The 25,167-nt window shown below is 42.5% G+C and overlaps 1 long non-coding RNA gene across 1 annotated transcript; it reads left to right on the forward strand.

Moving 5' to 3' along the window:
* Window positions 1–428: 428 nt before the first annotated feature.
* On the forward strand, window positions 429–13,454 carry LOC138521949 (uncharacterized). Its single transcript, XR_011283185.1, has 3 exons — window positions 429–554; window positions 12,787–12,822; window positions 13,347–13,454. It is a non-coding gene; the product is annotated as an uncharacterized lncRNA (long non-coding RNA).
* The last annotated feature ends 11,713 nt before the right edge of the window (window positions 13,455–25,167 follow it).

Raw genomic sequence — 25,167 nt, forward strand, 5'->3', positions numbered from 1 at the left:
CTCTTTAGTCGTGATCCTCTGAAAACCTTGCACAACCTAAAAGCTGGGTAAACAGATCGTGCCTGGTTCACAGAACCTTTTCCTATGGGACTGTGCCATTATAAAAGGCTTCTGTGAATCAATGTGATAGTCTTTCAAAGACACTGAGTCGAAGCTGTCAGCGCAGCAAGAGTTAAATTCAGGAACAGTGCCAGATGCAATTAGCCAATCACACACAGACATCTTCATGGACCAATTAACAGGTCTCTAGACCCAGAACATTTGAAGCATCAGTCACAAATTATGTGTTTGAATCCTTCTCACCGGGGAAGTCAGGAGCAGGCACTAATGAAGAGCTCAGGGAAGCTGGAGGAGAGAAGGGAGCGCGGGTCGGCCCTGGGGAAGGAGGACTGGAGGGGCCAGGGGGGGGGGGTAAACGGGGGAAGGACTTTGCACTATTTTTATCGGATTTCCACATAGTTGCAAGGTGTAACCTGGACATTGTGACTCTCTGCAAATGCCTGCCTGCAGTAGCTCTGGAGCCTATGCTTTATATGAGAAAGGTGACTTATATGGTAAGTTGTATATGTGCATGTCCCTTATCTTTTATTTTTAACGCGATATCTTGTTAATGGAGAACGATATACTCTCGTATTTTAAGTCTAAGGTTTGTTTGGCGCTTAAACCTTTTAACAAACAAAAACAAGACTTGGGCTGAATTAATAAGGCATCGCGATGGAATCTCTGGGCCATTATCCAAGTCTCCAGCTCTGCCTTTGCTTTCGCTATCATAGCTCCACATGCCCTGTCCAGACCGGTTTGATCCGTGCACGTGATTTTACCATTAGGGCTGTAGCTGCAGGGAAGCGTTTTTAGGCATTTGAGAATTCACCTTTTCTAATGTAGCACCTGGTGTCGCATGTCTGCCATTTTGCAGTGCTAGGCACAATCGTATGACTGTACCCCACAGAACTGGAAGGAACTGAACACTCCTGCTGGCTCTACACTGACTAGACACAGTACTACACTTGCAGTCCTCCAAACTGGAAATTCTACAGCAATTGGGGCAGGGGTGGACTGGCCTATAGGGAACTCTGTAGATGTCCCGGTAGGCCTCTGCGCCGTGGGCCTCTTTAGTGTGGTAAACTATTTTATCCCATAGGAAAAGGCTTAGGCTTTCTGAAAATGCGCAATGTGGGGCCACTTTGAACATTATTTCCAAGGCCTCTTTTGGTTCCAAGTCCACCCCTGAATTGGGGTCTCCAGAGCTTAATAGAATACTCATTTGGGACTTCCAGAAATGGCCAGAGTACTCCATGTGTGCCTCGGAGCTAGGCACAACAGCACAGATGTGGTCTTCATACCTGGGATTCTTACACGCGATGCGTCTTCAAGAATTGGGCACAATAGTCCAGAAGGGTCTTCAGAACTGGCTGTGCAGGCGTGACCTTCGAAAGCGGAGACCAAAGTCTATGAGGGCTCCATTAATGGACACAATATCCAAGATGAGGCCTCCGGAACTGGTCACAATACTGTGGGTATGGCCTCCAAAAACCAAGTGAATACTTCAGAATTGGCCGCCACAATTGGCACAACACACCATATGATGCAAAGGAACTGGAGACAATGAACTGGATGAGGCCTCCACAACTGACACAATTCCCCAGAACTGGCCACAATACTGCAGATGTGATGAGGCCTCCAAAATTGGTCACACTGATGTGGGCATGTCTGCCCAAAACTGGACACAGTACTCAGAGATGAGGCCCCTATACAGAATACCACCGATGTGCCTGTCCCAGAACTAGACACCATGCCCCCGCCATACGTGGGTCCCAAGAACTGGCTAGACACATGGATGTTCCCCTCCCTTAAATGGACACAATTCCCTGTTTCCCTCCGCGCACCCCCACATGACACACTGCACCCTTCTGAACACCAAATACTGCAGATCTGTCCCTGCTGGACTGGACGTGCAGACACATGTCCACAGATGAGGCCTCACCACTGCTTTCTACATTGATTTCACAAGTGGCAAGTCCAATTGTTCTATTGGACAGCCCCCGGCACCCTCCGGTCCGCTCTCTGTCTATAGTGGCTTATTGCAATTTTTGGACAATAGTGGTCAGTGGATGGGATAAGCCATGGGCACCAACAGCACCCTGGTGGTCCTCACTAGGTGCAAGCAGGGTTGCAAGCGGAATAGTAAAAAACTGCAGTTTCTCCTTTGCGCCGATGCTGGCCAGGCCAGAGGGATGTGGGGCCTAAAAGGCGAAGCTGGCACATGAGTTTTGCTTTCCGAACAGCTGCTTTCCCTGTTGCTGGGAGAGGAGCACAGTTTATGGTCCAACTCAATTCCAACTCCCCCGACCCTAGGCACATTTCTTTCCACCAACGCCAACTGCTGATTTCAAAGCCCCACTCTCTAAACTTTGTCGAACTCGTAAATCCAATCCCTGCAGGAAAAGCCTGACCTCTCACAGCTGAAAAGGTTGGGAAGCTTTGGGTGGACGCTGTTGATTGGTGCAAATATCAGCTGTGACCCTTTCACATCCCATTGCTCATACACGTGTATGCTTACATGGATAAACGGAGAGTACCTTTTATTCTAACAGTGAGATGAGGACCAATACTCCCCGTGCACTGTGGGGGCTGATTGTCAGTGGCATTATTGAGCAGTGTGAGAAGCTGACTCTGGTCTGCAATATGGCCCGCCCACTGACACTGTTTGGGAGGGTGAAAAGGTCACACCAGTGGGCAGTTTGAGAACTTTGCCGTGGTGGGGCAGGTCGGGCATCTGATCCCGGCCGGCAGCGTAATACAGTCCCAATAGTGGGACATTTGAATGTGATGCCTAACAGTTGTGGCATCTTTTCAAGTAAAAGATAGGTCCTCTTTCTTTATTCTGTATAGGTCTTCTTTATTTATCTTGATTAGTGACACCGAGGCTGAACCTCATTGCTTCAATGTCTTTTCTTAAACATGTAGTCCCGGTTTGGATTTCTTCTTGATCTGTGTGTCTTGCCCCAGTGAAGTTGTTTTCCCATGTTTGGAGTTATATGTATCGTTATGTTATGACTTTTCATCAATTCGAAACTGAGGGACAGGTGAGAGTGTCTTTTTTTATATGGACATGTGACCCAGACGTTATGTAGTTCTCCGCAGCTGGTGCTCTGCTCACCACAGGCGTGCCTAATTGCTATCACCAGGTTTTGCCCACCTAAGGGGTCGCTTTCCATCTTGACTAACTCATATAGTAGTACACAGGCCACGCTGATGTTGCACCTAGAGAAATGCTACTTAGCGTTTAGGAAGCAACAGAAGGCCTGGCTGTTCAAAGAACTTTTGTCCTGTCTGGCACTAGTGATCCTTTGCGTGTTTATGTTGACTGCGCCCTGATCCCTGCGGGCTTTGGTGCTATATAAACAAATAAATAATGAACAAATTAAAAACAAAAACGTTGGGGAGTGAGCAAAGATTCCATTCTTTGTTTGGACAGTACATTTTATGGCATTGCATTTCTAATGGCAAAGCCAAAAGGAGTATATTATGTGGAGCTACTGGCATACAGGAGGAGCCAACTTGGACATGTCTTCTTATAGTATCCTTACTGGCATTAAAGCAAACATGAGTATGTTCTTATATGGGATGTGATGAATCCTGTGGAGTTATCACTGAGCCCCAGCCTAAGATATCCTTCCATGTGGCCAGGGAAAGGAAGCTGCTACCTGGTCCTAACCTTCGGGTGGTATTATGAGGGAGGATCACATGGGAGGAGATGGCTAGCAGGGAGATGTGTTGACCCCATCAGGAGAGACTCAGTATTGTCCCCTTCCAAATGAAGAATACCCTATAATTCCTACATTCACTATACAAATCGCTCCAAATATAAAACCTTAAAACACCCTCATAATAAACATTCTGAGCAAAATACCATTCATACCTCGAATACACATAATTCACATTTAACATCTTAATACTCTGATGTTTTTGTTCTTGACAACAATCCTATGAACAACAACTACCACAACACCTCAAGTACTGAGACAAACATGAGGAAGAAGTAGTTAGCAAGGATTAAAGAAACCTCATGTCCAACACGGAGGCTAGTTGTTATGGCGGAGACAAGACTCGCGAGTGAAGGCAGATGCACGGGAACGGAAGGTGCAGCAGAAAGCAGAGCCTTTCAAGCTGCTGCTTGTCAGCCTTCCTTACTGGAGTGCAGAGAGACCCAGGGAGGCATAGGAGACACCATGGAAGAGCCACTCCAGAAATAGCAGCAGCAGAGATGCTGTCCAGAGAGTGGTCATGCCGGAAAACAGCAGTTTCTCTGGCAATTGAACGCAGAGTTTGCGTGGAAGCTAACAAAATGTCTACAAAGCATGAGACGTAATTCCCGAATGAGGACTTCACCGCAGGAGTGTGCCATGGGCCAGAAAACACCGGTGAGTTGGCCCAGGGATAGTGGGAACCACGGGGTGTACCGACAGTCAAAGAAACAATTGAAAGTTCATTTTGAATACCGACCAAGTAAATCAGAAAGACAGAATTTGCACACATCCTCATACATGAAAAGTGAAGATGGGGAACGTTGGAGCAAAGGTTATCACAAGCAGATGAATGTTAATGAAGAAGTTGAAAGCAGCAATGTGTACAAGTCACCATATCTGAAATGCCAATATGGGGAAAGTTGCAACAGGTATTGCCATAAGCAAATCAACATTGGTGAAGAAGTTAGAAGATATAACTTGAACAAGTCTCCATATAGGAAATGTCAATATGGGGAAAATTGGAACAAGCAGTATCTAAAGCCAGTAGAGTATAGACAGTGCAGGAGTAGAACTGTGCTACACTGAAAGATTGAGAGAACATTAAAAAGATGTCCTGGTATGCAAAGTTCATTAGGCAGTGAGGCTTTGGGAAAGAGATAATTGGTAGGAGAGTATACTAGGGTATCTGAAAAACCGAGAGGGGGATTCCTGACAGGGGAGTACACCAGGTAATGCCTGTACATTATGTGGAAGGAAAATACATTGTGTATAGATACCTAGTAGGAGAGTCTACCAGGGGATCTAAAGAAGTAGTCATTGAAGTATTTATGGTATAAAAGAGACATTTTGCCACCTTGTGAAGCTGTTATATAAAAGACACACTTTTGTCATCCTTAAAAGATGTTGTGGAAGAGACACTTTTTGCCATCCTTGAAGTGTCTGTTGTATAAAAGAAACAATTTTACCAGCCTTGAGAAGTTGTTATGTGGAAAAGACATTCCTAACATCTTCAAGAGAACACTGTTTGGAAAAGACCCTTTCACCATCCTTCCTGAAAGAAACTGGATCAGAGGAAGTCTTCTTGGAAGAAAATATTTTTAGTTGGATTTATCTATTTGCTTTACATTAGAAATGTTTTGGCTAGACCTAGATCAGAGACAATTTTCCTTACACTTTATATTTGTTTCATTTCTGGTGTGAGGGTCAGATATGTTTTGGACACAAGGACAGTTTACTTAATTTTGATGACAAGACACAGACTGAGCTTTTGTTATAGTTTCCTAGGTAGGGAAACTTTCTTTAGGATAGGGGAAGAGAGGCCTTTTTCCAACCCTTTTCTTTTAATAAAGATGTCTGATGTTGAGAACCCTACCACCATGCGTCAGCCTCTCATGTCTGACCCTTCACAGGGAATACAGCACATGTCATGCAGCCACCATGGACCACACGCAACTGCTACTGAGGATTGTGGGCTTGTGGTTGGCTTAGTCTTCATGTTGCCTGGAGCCAAAGAGGAGGAAACAAATGAGGGCCACTATCTCTACGTTTCTTGCCACACTCAATATGTGAGTGTTGTCTAAGAAATGAAAAGTCTTCAGAAAACTTCTAACACTTGTAAATATATATAACCTGCTACAATCGAGTTCTTTGTTTTTTTGCATAACCCGACAGGGGATGACTGTAGATTTGTTTGGTTCTGGATCAGTTTCTAAGTGTTGAATTTGTTGACACAACTTGTTTCATTTTATGCAACAGCCACATGCATTTTCTTTCCATGTCATGGCATCATTTGGCCTCGGACGTCTGCTTACATTCACAGTTATTTGGTACAACAGGGCCTATACATACTGATGTTAGCACTACGTATAGTGATCCATTTGTGTATGAAATGTACTGAAAAAATGCTATGTGATGCCACTTCCTGTTTTAAGGGGTGAACGTTTGTGTGCCATCACTTCCCATCATATCACTTGGGGTGGGGTCAAATTACATCACTTCCTGTGATGTCATCAGAGATCAAGGGTCGGGTGATGTCACTTCTGCGAACACAGGCATTTTGGTGAAACGACGTCACTGTATGTGGGGCTCTTTTTCTTTTTTTGTATGCCTCTCCAACACAGCACGAAGGGAATCGGTGAGGTGGGCAAGCAATGTCGACTGCTGTGACTTTACAGTACATAGGTGAACCTTTCCCACAGGTGACCAGAGTGCAAGTGGCTCAACAGGACTGACATGGAGCACAGGCACGATGTGGTTTACTAGAATGAAAGCAGATAAGCTCCTCTTACGTTCTGCTCACAATGTCACAGAGATCAAGTTGGAGTAGCCATCGACTTCCCTCTGTCTGCTTCAGTCCCCTTACTGGGAACCCAAGCTCGAGCACACAGCAATACCAAGGTTTCTTCCTTCTCCCACTTCCTGTTCCACACTGGACACTGAACAAGGGCAGGGCTCTTTTCTTGCTAGAGGAGTCACACTTAAAGGGGGCAGAAACAGGCCTTATTCAGGCCTTTATTGTACATGAAAGGGCTGGTAACAGCAGCAGACCGCCTCATGGCAGAGAGACCCTCATCTTCTGTATCACCTTTGGCAAGCTTTGGCCTAATTAGCATCACGTTTACAGTTTGACACTATTATCACAGGTAAGGGCTGTGGGGCAAGGACCTTCAGTGAGTCTAAGAGTAAATAGACAGGATAGACCTCTGGAACAAATACTGCGCACATCAAGCTATCTGACCAGGTCTGCATCCTCCGACCTGCATCTGACCTATTTTAAACTATCTGATTCAATCTTTCATTTTTATTAAAGCAGTTAATATTCTTTTTCAGAGATATACATATTGCCTGCATCAGATTGTGTATTAAGTGTGATTATACATACTCACTGTAGGTGAAAAGAGTGTTCTAGTTACGCACTTGTAGCAGCTGTCACATTCCTATCATTCATGTATTATACATTATGTTTGACAGACAGACAGCAGACAGACAGCACATGGATTTCTCTAGTAGGTCATCTAAATAGTTGAAATATAATGTTCCCCTGTTTTTATCTACTTCCTTCTTTGTATCTCTGCTTCCCTCGCTGTGTACTTCCCCCATGCCTTGTAAAGCACTTCTTGTGTCCTGAAGCTAGGTCAGTGATCAATAACTACTCTAATAATGATAACAATAATAATATATTTTAGGGGATAGAGTAGAAATGCAAAACTGTGATCACCTCATTTTATCTATGCTCTTTTTTGTGGGATGAAATGCTGGTATGGAGGACTGAGAAATCTGCTATACATGATCTGATCAGCTAATATACCATCAAAAAAGACTGATAATTTGTTTAAAAAATCAGATGCCAGGGCTTGGCTAACATCGAGGGCTGAGAGGATGCGATCCTCTGAACTCAGGGACCAAACCTTGGTTCCTGTACACAGACACCAAGTCAAAATGTGTCCTACCCAATCCATGGATGGAATCCACTGGGGTCCTCTGGTGGATCCAAAATCACCATTTATCAGTTTAACACTGACTCTAGCAGGCTACTCACAAGAAGATATTATGACACCAGAGGACGGTAGAAGTGCCATGGCCCAAAAAGAAAGTGCCTGAACTCATATGAGCTAACACGTTGGTTGCTAGGCAAATACAATACTTCGCTCACAGCTTAAGTGGCAGGGAGCGGGCAACAACGTCCAAGCTCAGAGGATCAGATGCAGCATACATTCCAGAGCTATCAAGTTGGCACCAAAGTCTGTTTTCCTGCTAGTAAAACAGCCATATGTTTGGGACTCCATGCTACCTAGGCACATGTGAAAAGGACATTGAATCACAGCAGATGCATGGAGCAGATGTGGGTGGAAAATCTTTGGAAGACATGCTCAACAGCGGCCTGATTGAGGCAAGTGGCCTCAGCCTTATGACTTTTAGGACTCCCACTGTGCTGCCTGGAACATCCCAGTACAATCATGTTGATTAGTACATGGATATAAAAGCAGGGGATGAATAGAAGGTGATCCAGGGAGAAATTGGGAGGCTTCAATCACTCTGAGACCATTTCAGTTTTCTACATGGATTGCTCTAATGTTATGAAGTGAGGGCCTGTTACTGCTCCTTTCTGAAATTGTGGTTGATATAAACTATTTACGATTGCATAAAGTAAGGAACTTATTTTGGAGAAACTCAATGGGCCTCATTACACGGATGGCGGTAAGGATTTAATACCTTACCGCCTTACTACAAGGTCCCTTTGCGGGTTGGGGTATTTAACGCCTGCTTTTTGCAGGCGTTAAAAACCAACCCGCAAAGGGACCCAGGGAGCTAATTACGGTACCGCAATTTGCGGTACCGTAATTAGCGCCTTCCCCATTCCCATTGAGCCCTATGGGGCGAAAATGGGAATGGGGAAGGGCAATGGTGGAAGGGGGAATTACCGCCCCGCCAACCTTGGAATGGGGCGGTAATTCCCCTTTCTGCCAAGGCGGTGCCGGTATTTTACCAGCATGAACCATGGCGCTAATAGCGCCATGGTTCTCCGCCATCCGTGTAATGAGGTCCAATGACTGCTGAATGAAAACTATGGGGCCACTCTATGTGTACCCTGCACTTGTCTCGCACAGATGTAATGCATGAAGACCAAACAAAGAAGGAGGATAGAAACCCCACATATTTAAACACTGCTTGCTGCAATGCCCACATCTTCCGAGATTCTTATCCCACTAATCCTAGTCCTGAATAAGGCAACAAAAGCAGACAACAAAAGTCACTGTGAAGCCCTCACTAGCCAATTGTCACTCTCCTTAATCCGGAGATGGGGGGACATAAAAAAATTACCATTAAGGAGGAGGTCAAAACCTTAAGTGATGATCTTTCAAAAGCAAACAACTAGAATGAAAAGGGCATTTCCAAGGACAGAATAGACCAAAATGGAAGGGGTCTCGTTGAGATTACAAATGTGAACCTGCATGTTAGGAGGGGCTCAGAAACCCATGCAATGACTGCAGAATAAATTAAGGGAGAAGTCAGAGAGGAGAAAATAATGCGATGCAGTGGTGCAGGGGTGCATGCAAGACCTATTTATCCTCATTTTGAAATTGACATTCAACGACAAGTTCAAAATAAATAGAGCACACAGGGTAGGCAAATTCAGACCCTAGCACTCAGTCAACATGCATTATGGATAATGGATAAATCAGACCACTGCGAATATTTTCATGATCAATGTTCGCAGCACGTTTAATATTTTTTTCTCACACTCAGATCCTTGCTTAAATATGTATTGAGTGCCTATGTAATCATGTTATCTCTGTGAATATATCTGTGAATGAAAGGAGGTCCATACATTCCAAAACGTCTTTCTATCAAAATAGATATTAAAATGTCCTATGTAAAGTCTAAAAAGCCAGGCCGCATAATATTACATGCATCTGTGACTCTAGTTCATGGGAACAAAAGTGGACAAAAAGTTTCTCAGGTGCATGGTTTTGCCATATCCTTACCACAGAATTGTAAAAAATTAAAACATAGTTTAGTCAAGTAATATCGCTCATTAAACAACAAATTCCAGGATAGATACGTTGTGGGAGCCTCAGAGCAGTATTTCTTTAAATGTGCCATATTAGAGGGTTTAATCAATTTCTTTCCCTCCCTTATTTCAGTGAAAATCCAGATAATATGTCCATTTACATTGGAACAACTTTGCTATTTATGATTGCTGGCATATGATACCAGATATTGGACCCAATAAGAGATATGGGGGGTCATTACGACCTGGGCGGTAAGGGATTATCGGCACCGGTAAGGAGACCGGTGCCGGTAATCCCTTACCGCCCTATTCCAAGGTCCCTTGGCGGGGACCGTAGGGAACGTGTGGTCTGACCACACGTCTCTTACGGGTCCCGCTAAGGGACCAGGGTCTTAATAACGGGCTTGCAAGTCGTGAGCCCGTTATTAGCGCCCAATGGGGAATGGTTTGTTCAATGGGGATTTACCGGTCCCGCCAGGGTCGGACTACACCGGTAAGTCCCCATTGAACAACACTGGACTCAGTCACGGTATGGGAGGCAGCCATGGTGCTAAAAGCACCATGACCACCGCCCATCTCTTAATGACCCCCATGGTATTCTTGACATAGATAAATCACAGTGTTTTCAATGAGTTATGTCACTGTTTGTTGTTACTAATGATCCCCTGTGTCAGGAGTGATTTTATGGTTGCGCATGTACCAAACAACAATAACATGAAGCTAAAATAAATTAATCTTCACGATATGGCATCCTTAATTGCATATGTGGTGAAAATATCAGAGCGCTACTGGCTAAAGCACGGATTTGATGATCAAATGCATTGTCTATCACCTGGACATTCTCTTGACTGAAGAGAATTTGACATTCTCTTGACTGAAGGTTGTGATGAAATTTATCTCATTCTGATCCTTGTTGTTTAACTCTGATTTAGGCAACAAAGTTTGCTCCCATGACATTTTTGTTGCCTTGTGTCATGCCGCTCTAATGCATGCTTTTGAGTAACCCCTCTGTTGAAAACATTCCTGTAGTAAGTCGCATTCTGCTAGAAAATCATTGCAGCGATTACAATTTTGTCTAGCTCTAATAAATTCCCCTGTTGGGATATTCCACTTCACAGGTCTATGGTGACAGCTGTGCTCATGTAAAGTTGAGTTAACCTCCTTGCGGAATGGCCGTGTAGACAGTTTCTTACCATCCACAAAAATTGTCAGGTCCAAAATGTTTATTTCAGTTGCACTCTCGTGGCCCAAAAATTCTATTCCAAAATCATTTTGGTTCATTCTGTATTTGAATTCATTTAGTTCCACACTCGTTCCATCCAAGATCAGTAGGACATTGTCAATAAATCGAATCCATAGTATTACATTTGTTCTATAGGCTTCATCTAGGTATACTTGTTTCTCTTTGTACATCCCCATAAAGAGGTACGCAAAGGACGGAACATATTTTGTGCCCATAGCAATCCCTCTCCTTTGCCTGTAGAATGTATTGTCGAACATGAAAATATTATTGTCCAATGTAAATGTCAGCATTTCCTTAAGCATCTGTATATATTGGTAATGTGAGGCAGAGTCATCTTTAAATTTGTAGTCTATGGTCTTAATAGCTGCTGAATGCTCAATGATGGTGAATAGAGAGCGCACATCCCAGGTAGCCAGTAAGCATGATGTTTTCCAGACCACTTTGTTTATGATCTTAATTGTGTCTCTGGTATCTTTAATGAAAGCCTTTAATTTGGGCACCCGTGGTCGCAAGACATTATGTATTCAGAGATTCTCTCCGTCAGCCAGCCAATACCACTAAGTATTGGACGTCCTTCTGGGATTTTATCAAATGTCTTATGTACCTTCGGAAGGAAATACAAAGTTGGTATTATGGGAAATTTGTTGGCCAATGCATTCCTTTCTTCATCAGAAATTAATCCTTTCCTATGCCATTTTGTAACTAGTTCCTCCATCTGAAGTACAATGTCATTTTTAGGGTCTGTGGGCAATTCCTCGTAACATAAGCGTGTCAATAGGTGATTCAATGCCATCTGTAAATAGGTAATGTGAAATGTGAATGGTAATGTGAAACAATGGCCATCTTTTTCTTTTCCCTTCTATTTAGGGTGGGATATTATGGGTAAGTAATAATGCATGTGTGATAGAGATGCTCTAGGTAAAATGGCTCTTTATTATGAACACGCTACATCTGGCATTGCATCTATAATGCTCAAGTAGATAAATGTAAATGGTGATGGATCAACACGTTTCACAATACTTCGAGCAACTTATCCATGGGAGGTCAAATTTAAAATCCTGTGCAAAACACTACCTTTAATCCAAGTGGGTTATTTACATGGATATTAACTACTAATTATAACTCATTAGATTTCAATAAGGTAATTTTGACCAAGCGCGGACCACAGCGGATGTTAATGAACAAGATATACTATGTTTGCAACCACATAATGATTGGAGACCAAATTAAAATCCCGTGCAAACTACTATTTTCAGTTCAAGTGGGATACTTGAAGTTACGTTATTTGGAGTAAAACTTAATTATTAGCCTTGATTCTAATCCCCACAAACATTATGGACTCCATTCCAATATGGCGACCCATGGGAAGGGACAAGTGGAGTTGCTAGGGAAACAAAGTATACAAAGCATGACTCGTGCGGCAGCGCTTCACTAGCAGTGCTGACGCGAGAAAAGATGTTTGCAGTCTTGAAAGGTAAGAGGGGCGAGGGGACGTTATTTAATGTCTGCAACCCCGTTCAAAGATATACGTATTCGGACACGTTCAAGTTTAACAACTGTGATGCGAAGCGCTGTCAGTAATAAGCAGGCTTCATGATGTATGCTATTGGTGAAGGACCAGCACAACAGAATTATAAACATGCATAGGAGCTTGGGAATGTTTAAGAATCTTAGGTTGCGGGGTACTGCAACATTAATTTATGTGCATTTTGAATTGGAACACACGGATAACTAACAACAAAAAAGTACAGTCTCTAGACAAATGTGTTTTGTCATTTCAGGGATTATCCCGTGACCTTCGTTTTGAAACCAATACGGTAAGCAGGCATTTGTGTATATTTAATGGACAATGTTTAGGATAGGGGTTAAACTAGGATTTTGCCATAAGTGCATTATCATGAGAAATGCTTGTTCATGGGTCACAATCTTTTAGATGCATAAAACCTATGCATATTTAGATTTATTGCAGTTTAACTAAGATGCAATTGTTTGGTACGAACTGGATTATTATGCAAAATCTTTAACTCAGATTACTGTGGATTATATTGGATTTAATAATGTGTATTAATGGAATGAAAGAGTATCCAGTGGTTACCCTAATTAATTTGTATATATTTTTGTTTCTCTTTTTTCTCTTTGATTGTTATGTGTATATTGTTTGTCTTGTATTGAATGGTGAATACCAATCCTCATCTCATCTCTTTCTCCTCTACATACTTTACGTTATCCTAATTTATCCCAATTTATTTCACTTATTTTTACCTTCATGTTGTGATTATTATTATGCATTGGTGTGATGGTAACATTTTGAATTAAATATGGATATGATCTAATTGCCCAGATCTTTTGTTTTGATAAAGGCCCTTGAGAGACTGAAACAGGTGTTAACAATCAATGGGCTTAACAAATCAATTTAATTTGTGTTCTGTTTGAACCACTTTTCAAAGATAAACCATTTTGAAACCATTGGATCTTGTGTGGCGCAGTCAATGAGTGGTTCATCTATTTTGTTTACATTTTATAAGGAAGCTGGGCCTGATTCCAAGAATGAGATAACTTGATAACAAATGGTTTGAAAGTTAAGGAGAAAAAAAGGGAATTGATAGGTAATTCCATATAACATCTTTAAATGGGGTTTTGCTTTATTTGTATTTGAAAACTAATATCCCCATGAAAATAAGAGTTTATCATTTACCAGTCATTTGGTTTACTATAGAAAAAAGTATTTAAATATTCCACTTAATTTGACAAGTGCCTTGATTCAATGATTGTGTTTCTTCAGTAGCTTAGGTCAAAAGACTTCCAGTTGCACGTGCAAATGCATCATTGGGACTTAATGGTTTAAATGTCAAATGCAAATGGAGTCATTCAGCCAGGCGCCATGCCAGTGACTAAACTCTTATTTTGACAGTGCTCATTGTCCATCTAGGTAGGAGTTCAGTTCAAGTCAAATTTTAAATGAAAGACCAGATTTTCAGTAAATTCTGAGCCTTGATATATCACTTTCTGTATATTTCCTGATGGGGAGTGTTCATGGAGAGGGGAAGAATGTACACATATTCTGTGATATGAAATATGTTACTGTCGCACATAGGAATGGTTGTAAAAGAAAGGAATCATCAGATGTCATAATGAGACTTATGCAAGGTGTAGCCATTCTATCTCTGAGTCCATGAGGATAGATGGAACCACATTCATTTTTTGTAAAACAATATAAACAATCCTCAAGTTTGCCCTATCATAGCACCACCAATGGGCAAAACCCATTCTAAAATTACCTTTTGAGTAGAATCAATTGGTGTTGGGGGACAGCCCCTTCCATTTTATAGAGGTTGTCATACACTCCCTGTCAATTTTGGATGCACTCTTCATGTAAGAGAATTGAGTTTTCTTAAGGCATCCAGGAAGAGCGGCATTGCAATTCTTTATGTAGGACAGTGTTCCATATAGGGACTTTCTGATCCTTTTTCTCTGCAGGCACTGGGTGGTTATGTGGAGTGCTGTCCCATAGGAAGCCTTCTTTATGTGTGTGTACTGTGTGTGTATTTGATCACCTGCATTGACTTCATTGGAATTGTGAAGAAGATGAGCAGAGAGGGAAGTTACCAGTCATTGACAACTTCCATGCATCCTGTGCTCAGAGAAGAGGAGCTCCCTAGTTTGGCAATATATATGAGGCTCTGGACATGGGCAAAGGTAAATGTAAATATAACAAATAACACAATAAATGTTGTTTGCAAGTGTGATGGTTGTGTGAATGTGTGTATGTGTGTGTGAGAGTGTGTATGGCTGCATGGCATGGCACACAGAATAGGTTACATCTGACAACACATGTTTTTAATACCTAAAAATCTTTGAGAAAACTTTATTGAACTCTCCCCCCCAATGAATGTAGTAACCTATGTGAAACTCATTGTACATCACCTATGAGAGCCAATATAGATGAACGCTCAGGGAGAAACTAATGAAGGCACTAGTCCCTAGATGTACACTTTTTTTCTTCAATGGTGCCTATTCCGTCCCTCAAATCTAATACCTGGATATGGAGTGGTGTTTCCTTGACATAGCAGTACATAGCGGTTGTTTTATGTTATTTGATGATTCACCAACAACACACATTCACATTTTACCTCAGATTAGAAGAAAATAATCAGTTTGTGGCTGTTAAGGGGCAGATCAATATGCAGGTTCCACTTCCTCTACTCAGATAAGTATGTGAGTACCAATTCCAATACCTGGCCCTCGCCAGTACCGTCTAGGTGAGAAACGATACCAGCTGAGACAGCCCTACTGCCTCAAGAGTCATGCCATGCCATGAAGTTGTCTTTATGAATAGAATAGATGGAGTAACAAGTAGGGTGACAGGTAGTTGTTACTATACATAGAGATTGAGAATAACTAGCTCACCATACATATACACACAAAGTACAAATAGAAGAGATAAGTACATATAGATATGAAGAGCATATATGCATGAAGAATACTTGCACACAAACATGAAGGACACTTGCACATAGACACTGAGAACGCATACACGTATATATGGAACCCCTAACATTATTAACATGTATGAGATCAAGGAATAACATAGTGAAAAATGAGCCAAATCCCAGCCATTTTCCTAAACACAGGCCTCAGTAAATCTTAGAATTAGCATGCCTCAGAAACCACAATGTTGAATTCACAAAAGCACATATATTCGAGAAATTGGTGTTGAAGGCAAGTAGTAACTTGCGATGAGTGCCAAGATAAAAAACTAGGAAGGGAGTAGTGAATGAAAGTAACACAGACACGAGATAATGGCTCCGAGTACGAGCAATGGTAGACTCCCAAGTCAATCCATTTTAATAAGGCCACAACCAACTATTGGTGTCCAGGTGCATGAGTGCAGAAGCCCAAAATACCTAACCGAAAGTAACTGACTAGCGCCATGAGTGCTCACAAAGAACACAACATGCACATATGAATTATCTTAACCCTTAAGAAATAAATGGAAATCAACTCTCAAACATGGTACCCTAACACGTAACCCAGATGGAAGATAGTAGCCATTCAGTATGAGACAAACACAGATAGGATATGTGCAGAACTACCCATTAACGTGTATGAGATCAAGGCATAACATAGTGAAAAATGAGCCAAAACCCAGCCATTTTCATAAACACAAAGGCCTCAGTAGATCTCATAATTAGCAAGGTCTCAGAAACCACAATGCTGAATTCACAAAAACACATATATTCAAGAAATTGGTGTGGAGGGCAAGTAGTAACTTGCGATGAGTGCCAAGATAAAAAACTAGGAAGGGAGTAGTGAATGAAAGTAACACAGACACGAGATAATGGCTCAGAGAACTAGCAATGGTAGACTCCCAAGTTAATCTATTTTAATAAGACCGCAACCAACTATTGGTGTCCAGGTGCATGAGAGCAGTAAGCCAAAACACCTAACCGAAAGTAACTGACTAGTGCCATGAGTGGTCACAAAGAACACAACATGCACATAAGAATGATCTTAACCCTTAATTAATAGAAGGAAATCAACTCTCAAACATGGTTCCCTAAAACGTAACCCAGATATGGAAGACAGTAGCCATTCAGTATGAGCCAAACACAGATTGGATACGTACAGAACTCCCTCAGCATGCACACAGACACCAGGCGGCACACAAAGTTAAGTTCAAAGGATAGGGAAGGCCTCAATGCCTTGGGATGATTGGAAGTATTCATTAATTGCAAATAGGGCAGACTACAGAGTTCTCTTCCCCCACTGTGTCTTGCTCATATTGTGATGTCTCATCAAAATGTCTAAGGTTGGCTAGCCAGGTGCAAACCAATGGGAAGTTCCCTTGCCAACCACCTATGATAAATAGTGTTCACCAATTAGCTGTCCCCTTATGTGTCATATACATAGGTTGAGCTATTACCCAACCCCATTTCCACGTAGGTTTTGCAAACTGATCATGTAATGCAGCCTAATCACTGACATAATTGTTTAACAAAACTAGCTTTCAGTCATTTGAAATGTGAGAACTATGAGATGAAATGCTTGTATGCCGTCCGGGCTTATATTCATTGTTTGAATAAAGCTGGGTTTTGACATGCACCCGAGTCCTCCATCATGGAATATTATTCTGGCTAATTGTGTAGTCCTGTTTGCACTTCCACGTAGCCAAAGCCAAATGTTTGAGTATTGTTTAAGTCTTTTTGAAATAGAATATAAATGCCCAGTCAATAGAAGATTTAATCAAGTACATATATAAGTCTTTATTTTACCAAATAAATGCAGTGTTTCAAATGAAGTGAAAGAATAAAAAATGTGATCAATAATTTTATTTCAAATATGAATAATATATACATTGTCAATCAACATTAAAGGGGCGGCAGTGAAACCAGAATGTATTCTGTCAAACAGCCACAAAAAAAACATTCTCTGGCATAAGTATATGTTGCCAAATGAAAAATGTTCTCAAGCTGTTAGCATATATAGAACACTTGTGTTACTGCATTTGATCACTGACGTATACAAGGTAACGTAAACACAGGCAAGCTTTTAGGATATGGAACGGGGTGTGTTTGCAGGTAGGGCATACTAGGCATATTATCGTGAGTACAGCATTCATTTTTCAGTCAGGGTTGTGAACAAGTCTGCACCACTTAAACACGTTTTTAATTTTTAAAGAACATTTTTCAGAAAGATACATGGTGGTCGCAATGGTATGGTTTTGATACTGTTACGGTATGGAGGGTTTTCACCAAATTATACTTTGGAATAAGTTAAAAACATTTGCACTGCATTTTATTGAAAATAGCATATTTTAATGAAAAAACACTTTTAAGAATGTTTTATTCTTTGTTCAGAGTGAAATGATACATTTTCTGACTTTGTGTTATGAAATGCATTGGTAATTAAATGTATTCAGTGTAAGGTGGATCTCCCCTAAACAATAAACACCAATCCTACTTCTAAACTATGTTAGTCCCTCAGGAAGACCTCTACTGCTGCTGTGTCCAGCTGTCCCTAGGTCACACTGATGCTATACCTGTCTAATAGGGATAGCCAGAGAGCACCGTCCCTATTAATGAACTGCACTAAAAAATGCCTTATAGAAAGAATAGCGTGTTGTACTCCGGCAACAGCATAATGCAACTGCAACTGTTAAATAGACACACCTGGATCTTCCAGTGATGCATCTTCTTTTTAACGGTGTTAGGATTTTTACAAACCTTTCAAATAATTAATAAACAGAACAAAGTATAATATTGACATTTCATCAATACACATGTAACAGACAATTTACGATATTGGAAACACTACTATAATTTGTTTTAAGAGTCAATGATATTGAAACTCTTAAATTGCTCTAAAAAAAGCATGGACCGATGAAGTTTAATTACTAGATAAAAAGCGATTCCATAAAACATCCAATAACTGGAGCATCATAAATGAATTTACTAAACTCCTTCTTTTTCAGAGGTGATGGGCCTGCACAATCAGTTAATAAATGTCTCAAAGATTCAAGCATATCTCCACCACAAAATTGGTTTGTTCTCTTGTCTCTGCTTTGTTTCAATGTAGGGTCCTTCACTTCCAGGGTGGAATACCAGATCGAAATAGAATCTAAGGTAAATTGCTCTATTAAAACTCGAGGGCAATCTCTCAATATGTACAGAGAGTACATCTCGCCTAGGAGGAAGCTTCAGGTATGCCTTAAACCATGTATACATGTCTACCAAATGTTTACTAGCACACCAATTGGAATAAAAAAATGTTGTCTTGGTCACATGCACATGGCTCAAACATGCTTCTTTATTTGAACCTGTTTCTTCTATAATAGGTTTAGTTTGATTTAGAAATGTCTCCAGAACGGCGATTGATTAATTTAGAATGATTATCTTGATGTCCTTGTACAATTAATTTTCCTCCACCTAATTAGATTTTAAGGGAAATTAATCCAAGCTTCAGCCCCATAAGCACTGCCAGCAGTGATTTGGCAAGTAGTAAAATGTTCTTGCAAATGTATCCTTCCAGTCTGTTTAATTTTCAGCATTTATTAATGTTACCTAATTCTATACCATAGAGAAGCTATGGAATAATGCTTGTTGTGTAAACATTGATATGGGGTGTATGAGAACATTTGTAGAACTTGGAGACAACAATTTTCAATTGGGCCCTCATTGATTTAGCACAGACTCTCAAGCTATCCCAAAAAATATTCCATATTTTGTCACCCAAAGATGTCATCTGAGGTAAGTGACAGCTCTAACACATTCCAGATGCACCCTCACCACACCCCATATAGTCCCTCTAAATTTGACAGGCTTGGTCCCATTAGTAAATGTCAAGATTTTGTATATCTGTACATTATTCTGTAATTATACTTAGCAGCGTATTGCTGGAATGACAATACTTTCACTGGGGTCTGTTGGGGGAAAGGTGGTCTTTTTCCACCCCCTCACCATTCCCCCATGGACAGATCTTGTCTATTCAGGGCGAATGGGGTGGGACGTCCCCCTTCCCACCTATGCGTGGTCTGCATTATTACCCTCTCATTACTAATGAAAGATTTATGTAACCAAACCTTATTGATGCTCAAAGACCCTATTTTTGTAACACACCAGACGCCATCTTCATCTTTTACTGGGCCCGAAAATTACCTCTAGAAACCTATCTCTCCCTTGCCAAGCACCACACACAAACAGCCCAGGCCACCCCAGCCTCCTGCCAACTCTAACAAACTCTGTTCTCACCGAAGTCCAGCCATTTATTGTTGAAATAATTAGTATTGCCCAGAAGGAAGATGAGCTCACTGCAATGTGTGAGACCAGAGCAGGCCCCTTTCCTTGTGAACATCCGTCTCCACTAACCTGCCTGTGCTCCATCGACCCCACCCCACTCTGCCATAACCCACTGGGCCCAGACGCCTCTGCTCTTTGATACAGATATACATCTGACCCCCCACAAGGACCAGAGGAGAATACCTGCAATAGCCCTAATCAAATAGACCAATATTTTTGTCCTAAAACTAACACAGGTCTATCAGTATCATGAGGCGTCAGGTACATCAAAACCCCCCAAGACGGTAACCTGGGTCAGGGCATTAGGTTTATGGATGCCAAGGTGCAAGGGGTACAGTGTAGATATGTAACCTGTTAGTGAACTTTGAATGTACTCCTATTCAGGCCAAACGATCATGATGGTCATTTGTCTCATGCCCTCAGATCCTGTCATTTTAGTTTAGGCAGTCAGGGAAATGTATCACTTTACTGGCATGGCCTTCACCCCGTGGAGATGAGCCCAGCTGACCCATGTGCTGAGGGAGTTAAACCCAAGCAACCGCCAATCCAACGTGGCCAGCACCCAAAGATGCATACTGTACTAATGTGTTTCACAAATTATATTGTAGAAATGTGTACTTATAGCTGGCGTCATCAGTGACACGTTTTTATTTTATAATGTGATGCCTGTGTAATGTTTGGCAGAGTGCTCACCGGGCAGCAGAGTTCTCTGTGCGCACTATTTATTTTATATAAAACTTTGTTTTACTTGAAATCTATATCCTGGTCTCATTCCATAGCGGGGTGTGTCCATTATTCAAGGTTTTGTATATTGTGTTGCGGAATGGGCACCTTCATTTGGTGACCATCGGACGTGATATTGCTTGTATGTACCATACTGCGGTAAGATCCAGGGCTTTCCCAGAAGGTCTGATTGTCAGGAATTGGGTTTGGGGCAAGAAACAGTGTATTTCTGGTAGGAGATGATGTGGGACTACATTTCCCAGCAGTAGATGGGACTGTGTGTAGTTGCAGGGAATTTGCGCCTCTAGCCAGCTGTAAATAATTAGGAGCTTACTAAACCACCGGCCGCCCGTGCACTGGTGCTGAAAATTACTGATTGTGCAGCACGGACACAACGTTCGTGTAAGAGCAGAGGGAGTAAGCGAGGAGAATGCTGGTATGCTGATACCAACAAGCGGCCGCGGCGGTGAGCAGCCTCGACCCGGGCAAGTTGCTATCTTTCCCTGCTAAGCTGTCTCTAGGGCCGGGCTGTGGTGGTAAGCAGAGTGGGCTCCAGTATTAGTACAGCGTCATCTCATGAGGTCCGGGTGAGCTCACGAGTCACCCGGACATACAGATAAGTGCCTTCATATTTACTCACAGCGTTGGCGGCAGAGTTCTCAGAGATATGTTTTTTTACACTTGAGTATGATTGATCATTAATCTTTTGAACTACGAACTACTAAGAGAATACAGAGTTACGTGTTCACAGCTTACTAAGCTTTGTGTGCCCTAAAGCAAGGAGTTACATTATGAACTCTCAGTTACGGCGTATGATGTAATACCTGTGGCAAATATTGAAATCCTGAGAATGGGGGCATACTATGACTGGTGTTAACACATGGCACCACGGACAAGTTTACATGTCTGATAGAAGGGGCTACCTTCCAGTTAATATGTCAAGAGAAGCCCATTTCAATGTAAATGCTGTTGGTTGCCTTTGTTGCTATTGCTAGCCCATGGGGCCATGTGTCTTGTTTCTTCATGCCAGTGAACTTCCCTTGTTTGTGCCATGCAGCTTGTTGCTAACCAAATGTCTGGCAGTGGAGTCCATCTATGCTTAATGTTTGTATCATGCCAATTCATGTTTTATGTTATGTGAACTCAATGTTCCTTTGTGGGTATGCAAGAGGAGGAGGCAGGTAATAGGTGTGTAGGCAGGTGTTCTGAATGAGTAGCCAGTATCAAGTGTATGTTTTCTCTTCCCCGCCTCACCTTTGACTGTCCACCCTTTCCCTAACTCTGTCTTCCCCCCATTGGCTGCCATGTGTTTACCTGTGTCATTACTATCGGGCACTCATGCCAACCACGGTCATCCCTTTACAAGATTTGACACTGATCCCCACCTAAGGCTGAACAGTCTCAAACAAAGAAGAAGGTTTTGTGGGTCCCGGTTTTGCGAATACCCAACTGCTCGCCGGGAGGGCCACGATAGTCAGGCCACCACTTGTGGATAGACTGCAAAAGGAGGCTCTTGGAATACCACAGGCACATGAGTATTGTTTGCAAGGGGAAATAAAGGAGGGAAAGGTATGGAGCAGATTAATTAAGGGGAACACGCAAAGGTTGGGTTGAGAGTGATTGAATGGAGTGATTGTTGAAAACAAAGTGCTTTCCTTTTTTCATGGCCATTAGGTTTTTATAAAAGAGTATGGTGAGAAAATAAGAGGAGATATGGGAGCCTAGCTCCTAAAGGGGGTGGAAGGCGGCGCCGTGAAGCACTGTCCCGACGAGTGCTGGAAATAAGTGAGGAAAATGAATAAAGTAGGAGCCTTGTATATTTAGTGAGCTCGGGAAATAGTCATTTTTTATTGTCTTTACTATTCCATAACTCTTGTTGAGGTAGGCCCAGGAAGGGCAGTAGTGATGTGAGTGTTGAGTGTTGGAGAATATTACCCAAGGTTGAGTAAAAAGGGGATTAGGGGCATATGAATTTATTTTCTATTGTTTCAAGTTCTTTGTTTGATGTTGTTGATATATTGGTTGGTTTGTCCTGTGAAAATGTTCAATGATTAATTTTTCATGTACCTGACGTGACAATGCATAAGTAGTGTTTTAAAGTAAACTATTGAAAAACTGTGATTGATACGCTAGAGGTAGAAGTGTCATGGTAGAGAGGAAATAGGACAGAAGGAAAAGGTCCTTTGACAAATATGGGTCTAGACACGCCCCTTTCACACATTTGTAAGTACCTCCCCTTGTACAGTGATCAAATGAAACGGTACCATGGGCAGTGGGTAACTAAAGTTAAGGGGGAAGAGTCACCTCATATCTGGCGAGAGGAAGGGTTTTTTGACAAAGGGATATTGGACAATGTAGAACTTAATGGCAAAATATAAAGGGAAACAGCTCCAAAATAGACAAGAAGTGCTAGATTTGTGGATGATGTTTGAGGAAACACCCTCTACAAATAAACAGGAAAAGGAACTAGAGCCCACAGCCGTGGCAAACGATGACAGAGGAGGTAAGGGAAAGGTAGGGAGGAACCAAAGAAAGTATACCCACTGCTTACAAGACCCGCAGAAGGGCACCTACACCCTGTATATGTGCCAGGGACAAGTACAGCAGTAACACTGGTCACTGCACCACCTCCTCCATATGTTCCATCAAACACGACTCCTGCCCCCGCAGGGCCCACCACTCGAGATCTAGAAATAGTGTTAACATCCACCCAGGCAGAACTGGCCCGATTACGAACACTGTGCGAAACAACGCTGCCCTTGTCCGGAGTGAGCATCCACCATTACAACCCACGCTAGCAAGTACCGCTGCATTAGCAGAAGACTAATGGAATTCCGGGGATTTCCTTTTTAGAATAGACAGCACATCAATAAAAGCAGTGCGGGTAGAACAAGAAGGTGAGTTGGAAATCGTGGGATATGATACAGTAGCTTCCGTAAGAGAGGAGCAATGTTGGAGCGATTTTGATGAGGCTGGCCAAGGAGCAGTAGGAGGGGTGCAGTAGATTCAGTGGGCCACCCCACAGGTAACAGCAGTAGAAGAAGGTTAGGAGGGAAGGTTTCGAAACAGGTAAGGAAGAATAGCACTGGCAAAGAAGAAAGGAGTAAAGGTAAGTAAGGGGAAGGTGAGATCAAAATTACAGATGCCCCTCATCCACAAGGGAGCAGGACAACCCCATTATGTGCCCTGGGCACTGATGGATAACAACAATCTCCTCAAAGAAATTCCACCGATTTCAGGGAGTGTGGGGAAATGGATATATACATTTTAAAAGAATACAGCAGGAGTTCCATTAGCAACTGGAGACATTAAAAACCTTTTAATATCTGCAGTGGGAGACCAAGCAGACACAGTGTGGGTGAAGGCAGGGTTTCCGGGAGTGGCCCTGGGAAATGACATGCATGACGGGGCATCCTTCAACAATGGAAGGGTGCAAGTATGGGATGCACTGTGGAGGACCTTCCCTGACACCCCAGACTTACACTTTGTAATGCAATGCACCATGGGGGTTGAGGAACGAGGAAGATGCTGTGCAATTTATTTTTCGGGTGCGGGAGCTGTGACGGGCAGAGATGGGCACGGCCTGGGACCAGACCACCTCTCTATTCTATTTTTTCATTAAGCAAGGCCTCCCAGAAGGCCCTTGATAAAATAGCTGGGATAGAAGCCAAGGAGTAGCCAGAGATACAAAGCATCATAGTACACCACTGCAGGAGGTTCAAAGAAAGGGAAAAAGAAATAGCTCACATGAGATTAGCGGATGAAGCAAAGTTTGTGCAGAGTAAGTTAGTGAAGGTCGCAGCAGTAACTGTAGTGCCGCCCTCAGTATGGCAGGGAGAATAAGGGGAGGGGCCACTAGTGCTACAGGTTAAGATGGCAGCTGCATGGGCAGACAATGGCCAGGAGCTATGGGGTGGAGAGAACGGTACATGGGACCCCAATGGCAGAGAAGACCAGCAAGAGGAAGAGGTGGGTATTGAGGGCAGCGAGGAGGAAGAGGATATGTATATGGAGGACAAGGACCAAGGGGGGGTGGACCCAGACCATGTTGGTCGTGCGGGAGGTGGGGACACTTTGCAAGGGAATGTTATATCCAACCTGTGTCCAATTATCACAATACCCACAGGTACGGTAGCGAACAGCAGTAGGGGCACCCATACCCACGTAGACCATATGGACTTGCTATCGACCCCTATGAATCAGATGGGCAGCCCTACAGTAGGACCATACCAGGGTACAATACACTAAGACAACTCCCGCAATGTTTGCAGACCTGCCCATCAAAATGAAATGACAAACACGCATTCAAATCCATTCTCCACTACACCTAATGGTGTACCAGCGCATTATCAGGGTATGTGGGTACTGAGTGAAAATGTTTTCTCCTGCCCAGGAACGAACCCCCACCCAGATTCGGACAGCCCACAGATAGCACTTGCATGCCCACTCCTTCCCACTACCTTTTACGTCCAGATGAGGAACCACTGGTGGGGGCAGAGATAGGAAATAAACAGTTCATCTTTATGGTGGACACAGGGGCGGAGAAGTCATGTCTATGTGAAGGTGATTTTCCGTTATCTGGCAGAAATCTTAAGATGCAAAGATTCTCTGGGGCTGTGGTCACGGTTCCTTACACAGGGGAGT

This window comes from Ambystoma mexicanum, chromosome 1q (assembly GCF_040938575.1).
Source record: "Ambystoma mexicanum isolate Mex_15411 chromosome 1q, UKY_AmexF1_1, whole genome shotgun sequence".
Classification (NCBI taxonomy): Eukaryota; Metazoa; Chordata; class Amphibia; order Caudata; family Ambystomatidae; genus Ambystoma; species Ambystoma mexicanum.